Raw genomic sequence first — 8,862 nt, forward strand, 5'->3', positions numbered from 1 at the left:
TCTCCAAGTTCTCCTCTGGCTTCTGCATGTATATACATTGGTATATGCAACTGTGCCAGAGAGAGAGAGAGAGAGAGAGAGAGAGAGAGAGAGAGAGAGAGAGAGAGAGAGAGAGAGAGAGAGAGAGGAGGGAGGAGAGAGAGAGGAAAAAGAAGAAGGAGGAGGAAGAGGAGGAGGAAGAGGAGGAGGAAGAGGAGGAGGAATCAATAGTAATCATACATGTAAGACAAATACTATCTATCTGTTCTCACAAATGAAGTAAATCATTTGATCAAGCCCTATCTCAGAACTGATAGCACCTACAAGATAAAACTCATTTTCTAAATTTTAAGAACATAATTTCAAGCCAAATACCCTTGAAGTTGCATATATGCCTTTGCTTCCTCTCATTTACCATGACCTAAGACACTGGCCAAACTTCCATGCTTAATGCATAGAGACATGGCTTTCTCACTTCCACTTTTTCATCTCCTTTCCTGAGGAAACTGCTCATATTTACAGCTTGACTGCATAGGGTTTTGAACTCTAATAACATTGTTTCATGAGGCTTCAACTATACCCAAAGAATTGCAGGTCCATGGGGGACCTGGGAGAGGGAGAGATGGTCTCACTCAGGAAAAAATACACCAATTGGTCATCTGGTACCAATAGCTTAGCACTTAAAAATAACATTATATTGACTAAGTCTCTCCACACCCATGTAGTATATATAAACTATATTTAGAAATACATGTGCATATATTAATATGAAAAAGTAATGTTTTGGTCCCTTGTGATTCTAGTTTCAGTACTGTGGACTGAACCCAGGGCCTTGTTATTAATGAAAAGGAGGCCATAAATTTTAAGGAGAGCAGGGAAGGGTATTTACAAGGGTTTGGTATGCTTTTTTTTAAAAAAATATTTTAAAATGTTAGGCCAATTGGCTATGGTAGCTAAATTATTTTAATACTAACCAATAGTTTGGTCAACAACTGTGTATCTTACTACATCATAATACCTCTGCAGGAATTTCAGTAACCTATTAAGAAATGAAATGACTCTGCTGTTGTAAAACCCGGAATGGATTCTTAAGATAAGAGTGAAAAATGTTATAAAGTTGGTCATACCATATATGTTATACCTGGTAAAGCAGCAGGGAGGAAACTCTTCAGGAAATGCATGTCCCACGGGGTAAGAATAAAGGAATGGACTATGTGCCTAGTGTTTTGGCTTGTCTTTTGGCTACCTAAGCAGCTACCTATAGGCCGATGGATTTTTACCTGGTTTGGATCTCGAAGAACAAATAATAGAGCTTGGACATGTAGGGAAAGGGCACATGCCCAATGTGCTAAATCAACCATTCTCAGAGAAATTGCTCCTGAACGACACATTAAAAATATTTTGAGAACTCCAAAACCCTATAGCCAGGACTGTAAAACACTTATTTTAAATAGAAGTAGCTACAAATAAAAAATTGGGAGAAGTGGTTCTCTTTCTAAAGCAAATCTAAGCTAATAATGTCAATAATAATCATAATCATAATAACAATAAATGCCATACAAAGAAAGTAGAAAACATGGTTGAATTAAAAAATAAAATGAGCTTGCAGAAAACAATAAAATAAAAATAAATGCAAGTCAATCAAAGGTGCCCAATGAAATAGTTAAAATAGTTGCCACAGAAGTATTTAAAATATTTACACCAGTCACAAAAATATTCAATGAGCTGAACAAAAATTTTAAAAGAACATCTTATTGATATGAGATCATCAGAAAGTGAAAAGTGAAAGCAAAACAGAATAAACTAAAGATCACATTAGAAAGATTCAAACTTGAAGACAAATGGCTTAAAATCAATGGGTCAAAGGAGCAACGATGAACAATGCCAGTACGACAAACACAAATAATGGAGAGAACCTAAAAGAAACTTCAAATTTCAAATCTCAGTGAGAATAGAGCCAGGGAAATAGGGAAGAAACTCAGTGACAAAGAAGTTGCCTAACAAGCCCAAAGCCCTCGGTTCAGTCAGTGCCAGAATACACTCAGAAAGGATCAAAATGCATGACCAGAGAAAACAGGGGAATGAGCAAAGCCTATATGAAGAAATAAAGACCAAAGATTTACCAAATTTAAATGAAAAAAAAGAGAAGAAAATGATGAAAGTCTCTGATTATCTCTTAATAATATGCTCTTTTAAAATTTTTGTTTAGCTAATTTGATATTTTTATGCCAGGTCTAAATATTGGAATAGAATCAGTTCCCATTGTCCTACACCATGAGACAAAAGTTAATTTGTCTAATGCCAAAGACAAAGAATCTGGAAGGCAGCGAAATACAGTAAATCATCACCCAGATAGAAGTATTTGAGGGACAACTGCAGTTTCACAGCAGATGCTAAAGAGATGGATAGGAGGGTACAAGACATTCAATGTTACATCAGGATGCACATAACAATGTTGCTGTTCAGAAACCAAGGAGAAAGTTTTTCCTAGATGTACCAAAGGTTTGTGAATGTTTACAACCACCCGCATTTAAAAGGCATGTTAGAGGGAATCCTCACTAATCTGAAGTGAAAGGATTCTCAGCCACACAACCCCATATGGAAATGGAACTTTTGACTGCAAATGCAACACAGAAAAATAGAGTAAATTTTGCTATTGTAGTTACAGTATGTAGAGTGTGAAGCACACAGTCATTTTTAAAACCATGAACTTGATATTGATGGTAATATTCAAAATATTGAGGCAATAATTTTGACATTTGTAATATAAAATGGAGAGGTGGAATCATAAGACAATATGTTTGTTTGTTTGGGTTTTGTACAATTGAAAATGAGCTATTATCATTTAAATTGATAAAAAGTAAATTAACTTTTAATTAATTAAGAGTTTTGATTGACAAGAGAAGGAAAAGGAGCACATCATGCTTGGGGCTGCTAGTTCTTAGGGGTATAACAGCAAGCTGATCCTCATTGCCTGAAAGAAATATGGCATAGGAGTAGGAGAATAAAGAAAAAATAGTATAAATTTGAAAAAGTCTAGATAAGCACTAAATGAATGGACTAAATTGATTCTTTTTATAGTTACAAGACTATGTAGGAAGTTAGTTTCCTCCTGAGTAAGTGCAGCAACTTGGATCTGTCAAAGATTTTTATTTTGTGCTATTGAATATATGGGAATTGAGTTGTTTAAGTCTTTAGTTTTTAAACAAAACTCAAATTAGTACTAATGATTATGATCTCTCTATCCTAATGTTGAGGCTGAGGAGACACTCAGTTATCGATCCTTACAATGAGCCAGCCTTTGCATATATTTCTCTGTTAGTTAATTTCTGCTCTATTTTTATGATTTATTCCCTTCTCTTTGTGTTGGGTTGGAATTGGTTTTTGTTGCTATAGCTTCAAAAATGGAAGCTTAGGTTGATGGTTTTAGTATCCTCTTTGCAAGCATATGTTTGGCACTATATAACTTCCAATTACTGTTTTAACTGTGACCTATAAGTTACCCTGGTATTTTACTTAATTAAACATATTTTAAATTTCCAGGTGAGATTTCTTCTTCTACGAATTGATTTATAAAAATGACCTTTAAGTTTTGCTAGTTTGTTATGTTCTAGAACTCTTTCCATCATTGATCTCCAGTTTAATGCCACTGTGGACTGGGAGCCTATGTATATGATTTATAATCTTTTCAGTCAGTTAAGATGTGTTTTATGGTCTAGAATGTTCAAGAAGAATGTGCACTCTGCTTTTGTTGAATGGGATATTCTATAAATGTCAATTACATAGAGTTGATTGATAATGCAGTTCTATCCACCTATATTCTTAAAGATTTTCTGTCTTCCATTGTCTATCCATGACCTACATACTAGGATTGAAGCCTCTATAATAATGTATTTGTCTATTTGTTTTTCAACACTAACATTTTGCTGGTTGTAATTTTGTGTCCTTGTTATATGTACATATGTTCAAGACTACTTGACTTGTTTAGAAAAATAAAATTTCCTTCATTCCTGTCTTTTCCAGTGCTTCTTTTGTATGAATTTAATTTGGCTACTATAGCTTTTCTTTCCTCATGAGTATCATATCCTATTTCACAATACATTTTTAAGTGATATGAGATGATTTCAGAAAAAAAATGTTGTTTTTATTTATTCCTATTTTTTTCTCAGTAGGTATATTTAGATCACACTAAGGCATATGGATTTATGGTTCAGGTATTTCACACTTTTCTATTTGAGGCATTTTATTCTTTTATATTTTCTTTTTTTCTAGTTTTAGCTGAATATTTCTTATTATCCATTTTTTAAACCTATAAATATGTTTAATTAGGTTGTTAGCAATTTGGAACACCAGTTTGTGAGAATACATCCCATTTCTCAGGGATAACTGAGATTGCAGGTATTCCTGGAGCTGGGGAACAGCTTTGATCTTTGGCAAAAACTATGAGTCCACAATTTTCTGATCAGTCTTGCTCTGCAATCTCATATTTCCTCTTCTTAGTGTCGAAGATGTTGTCCTCCTAGTGTCTGGGCTTGTGCAACTCCTTCTTGAAGTAAGCGTTGGTCAGGTGTTTGGGGATTGTAACCTTGGTGATAGAGGTGGAGATGACAAACTTCTGGTGTTCTGTGCAGAGATGGATGACGGCAAGAGACTCAGTAACAAACACCAAGCTGCTGCCCAGCTGCTTCAGGAAAACCACTCTTTTGCCCCTGTGGCACCCAGTGAAGATCATCAGAACATTGCCAGAAGTGATGCTCGTGAGCAGTCTTCTCACATGCTGACAGGAGGGCTTTTTGCCATAGCTCAGCCACTTCTGAGGCACATCGTCCATCTGTAGGCATTTATCAAAGCTTCACTGCCTGGGTACCACTGTTCTTGTCTCCACCAGTGGTTTTTGTGACAGTTGTAAGGACCTTCTCCTTTTTTCTTCTTTTCAACCTTGGACTTGGCAGCTGAATGCTTCCTTTTGTACAAGGCCTTTCTGGAATACATAGCAGATTTGGAGTATCTGCCAATTCCTCTAAACAGGACATGGTTTCAGCTGAAATGGGGTTTCCCCTTCCTGGGCTTTTTAAACTTAGGGTATCCCCTTTTTTGTTGCACTAGTGCCTGGGGCACCAGCAGCAGCAACAGCACTGCCATCTTGTTGGCTGCAAGTTTCTTCTTTGTGTCAAACTTCTCAGCTTTTTCCTAGCAATCTTGCAAGATGGGAAAGAGAACTAAGGCAGACTCTGTCATTCAATGCTATATCCTTCTTAGCATATCAACTGGAATAGTTAAAGCTTTATTAGACATGACATATTTCTGTTATTTATTTAATTTGTCTCGGTCTAACTTCAGATAACACTATACTGTCTTGAATAATGCATAAATCCTTGTATATAATAGAATCCATCTGGTCTTCAGTGTCCACTTTCTACATTTATCTTTTCACAATTATACAGTCAACAAAACATGACCCAGGATATCAAAAAATTATCTATATTGACCATAAATAATTTTCCCTCATGTTATTCTTTAGAAAGTCATGGTAGTAGCTGTTAAGAAACCTTTACTTAGTATTTTATTTATCAATAATAAGATATTTAATAACACGCAAGAGCAAGTTGATAATTTGTAGGCAAATACTATACCATTTATATAATTTATATAATTTATAATCATTTATATAATTTAGCATCTATGTCAATAACCTTTGTCCTCATGCATGACCCTGGAACCAACGCCCATGAATACTATGGACAAATAAATCCCCAGTTCCTACCTTCTACTTATAATTATACAGCTGTAATTCATTCCTATCATCTACACATTTTAATGGCATGATAATGTATAACTGATACCTTCATAGAGAAAGTGTATATCTTTATTTATTCTCAGAAAATCTTCTTTGTAATTTTGTCACCTAAATATTTTTTTTCTTCTGCTCAATGAAATCCCTAGTTAGTTATGGCTCTTAAGGGCCCCATGGTTCTAGTTCATCATCTTCTCCCTCCGTCTTCTTCTGTCCTCCGTCTCATCTCCTCCTCTTCTTCCTCTTTCTCCTCTCTCTAAAACTTTCAGCTTCATCTTTTCCTTCCACTGACCATTCATAGAACCTAGCCTTATCTGATCAATTAAGATTTCACCTGAGCTCACGTGAGTATGGGAACCCCTCTTGAGGGAGCAGAAAATACAAACAGCAGTCCACATCACTCTCCTACCTCTGGTCAATGAGCTAGAAGGGGGGTTGAAGCGTTTAAGAACCTAAATAAATGAGGCTTTGAAAAATCAGCTCTGTCTTTGCTTGTGAAATTATAATTCACTATATTTATAATTATTTCTATTTAAGATTGCTATCATCTCCAGTAAGCAAATCTTTGAGGCTACATCTCTGTAGATGTGATTGATTCCAGATTTGGGGCGGTAACTCATCAAGGGAAATCTCCCACTGATAGTTTCACAATAAAACGTTATTTCTACTTTGCCACCTCTCTCAATGTTAATGGAGGTACAATGTTTATCTGTGGAGCTGAAAACCAATGTAAAGTCCTTTGGCTTTATATCTTAACATCCCGGCAGCAAAGGTTCTTTTTGTTTCCAGAGTAAGATCAAGCATACTCTGGAAAAGTACAGTAGGCCTTTGAGGTCCAGAAAAGGGTTATAGACTTTAGAATTTATGAATTTAGGAAGGACTATAGAATCAATGTCCTGGAGAATCTGGAGGGCATTGAAGAGACCCACCTTAGAGTTATCAAAAGCTTTGTGCTCTGTTCATGGGTAACTCATAGGACTGAAAACATACATGAATTTTTGAAGGAATCTTTCTGTGCATCTCCCTCTATGTTTATCTCTCTGTTACATATCTGTTTTTACACACACATAGACTCATACACAGACATACACACAGATACACAGATACACAGAAACAAACAAGCACACAAATGCAAAAGAGAGTTCTGAACTTGCTTTTAAAAAAATCTAGATCTAACACTAGCCACTATGTCCACTATTGTCCTTAAATTCACTTAAAATTATATGTATCATTAAAACAATTATGATAATCTTCAACTATCATACAATAAGGATAATTCTGGCTCATTATCCTCAGACCAGTCTAAGTTTCATTATCTTGCACATTAAAAGCCATTGTGAACATTGATTGCTGAAAGTGATGTTTCAAAATGCTTTGGCTCTTTGGAAACGTCATTGTTCAATATCTGATATATTTAGGGTATAGCTCCTCAGCCAATAGGCTTCACAAAGAAACTGAGAAATGGGCTCATTACTACACTCTCCAGGAATATACATTCCTGTATTGTTACCCTCTGAGGTAACAATCCTCCACAATCAATGTGCAAATCCAATGTCAGTTCACCGATTCTAAAGATAAGAAAATCTAAGATACATAGAATATAAAATTGCAGTCACAGAATTTTAACCTCATTTACAAATTGCTTTTCTACCACATTAATATGGCAATTTTAAGTTCTACCATCAAAACAACTCTCAGACATTTCCCAGCCTGTGACCCTAATCCATCTGCAAATTTGGTTTTCAATGCCAACTCCTTTACTCTCCATGTTGGTCAGATGTCCAGTTTCAGATATGCTCTCAACTGCCATATCTTATAACTGTGGTATTCACCTCCAATAACTTCAGGTACAGGAAATATGTTTAGTGAAACAATGTTTCCACATAGATATTGATGCTATGTGTTGTTTAAATGGTCAACAATGGGCAGGATGTTACTTTCTTCAGAAAAGACCTATTAAAGGGCCCCTTGTTATTATTTATGTGGCAGTCCACTGCCCTGTGTGAATTTATCTGCACCATAGTAGTTACCCTTGACCTAAGAACACAGGAAAGAGGAACAACAGCTGTTGGTACGCTTGCATGAAGAGAAGTAGTTTCCACCCTAAACCTTGTTAGAGAAAAAGACAAGCTGCAAAAGGACCTTGGATATGAATCATGCCATTTCCCTCATCTTATTAAAGTCATGCCTGTGCTTGTCTGGCCTCTGCAATTGCTCTGCAATTGCTTTTTTCTGTCAGAGAGGTTTCTGACTGGTGAATGAACAGTCAGATACTTTGCAGTTCAATGCTGCATATGTGTATGGGCCATTTGTCAGAGTGCAAACCATAACCACCTCAAACAATGTATTCTTTTAAAAAACTAAGGAGAATTATTGACATGGATACTGTTAGAGATGCAAGAAAAGTATACTTAGCTTTATGTACTGAATTTACTTGAACACTGAAATACTACTTAGAAGCCAATATTTAAAAGAACTTCTTAGTGGTTTGTAATTCTTTTTGAATATTCTTGTCTAATAAAACATACTGTAATATTATATAAGGTTAATCCATAATCTTTGTAACATAAGCCTGTCATTTGATACATTTCATATTATTAACTGGATAAACTGTGTGATTTTTTTTTCCATTCTGGAAAGAGAACTTAGGACTTCATGAGATATAGACAATCCTCATCCTTTAAGCAATCATTTGTTTAACTTTGTGTGATATTTGTAAGTAGACATCCTGTCTTATTATACTTATAGTTAAACATTAATGAATGACAGGTTGTTAGCTAGGGTTTTACTGATGTAAACAGACACCATTACCAAGGCAACTCTTATAAGGAGAACATTTAATTGGGGTACATTTACAGGTTCAGAGGTTTAGTCTATTACCATCAAGGTGGATAAACGGCAGCAGCCAGGCATGGTGCAGGAGGACCTGCGAGTTCACCATCTTCATCTGAGGGCCATTAAGAGAAGGCTGGCTTCCAGAAATCTAGGACAAGGGTCTTAAAGCCCATGCCCATAGTGACAAACCTACTCCAAAAAGGCCACACCCATGTCATGTCAAATGCTGTTGTCCATCCCAAAAGCTGTGACAA

General features: G+C 35.8%; 1 pseudogene; it reads right to left on the bottom strand.

Moving 5' to 3' along the window:
* Positions 1 to 4,230: 4,230 nt before the first annotated feature.
* Positions 4,231 to 5,121, bottom strand: LOC116085187 (annotated as a pseudogene).
* Between the last annotated feature and the right edge of the window lie 3,741 nt (positions 5,122 to 8,862).

Source organism: Mastomys coucha, unplaced genomic scaffold, assembly GCF_008632895.1.
Source record: "Mastomys coucha isolate ucsf_1 unplaced genomic scaffold, UCSF_Mcou_1 pScaffold9, whole genome shotgun sequence".
NCBI classification, from domain to species: Eukaryota; Metazoa; Chordata; class Mammalia; order Rodentia; family Muridae; genus Mastomys; species Mastomys coucha.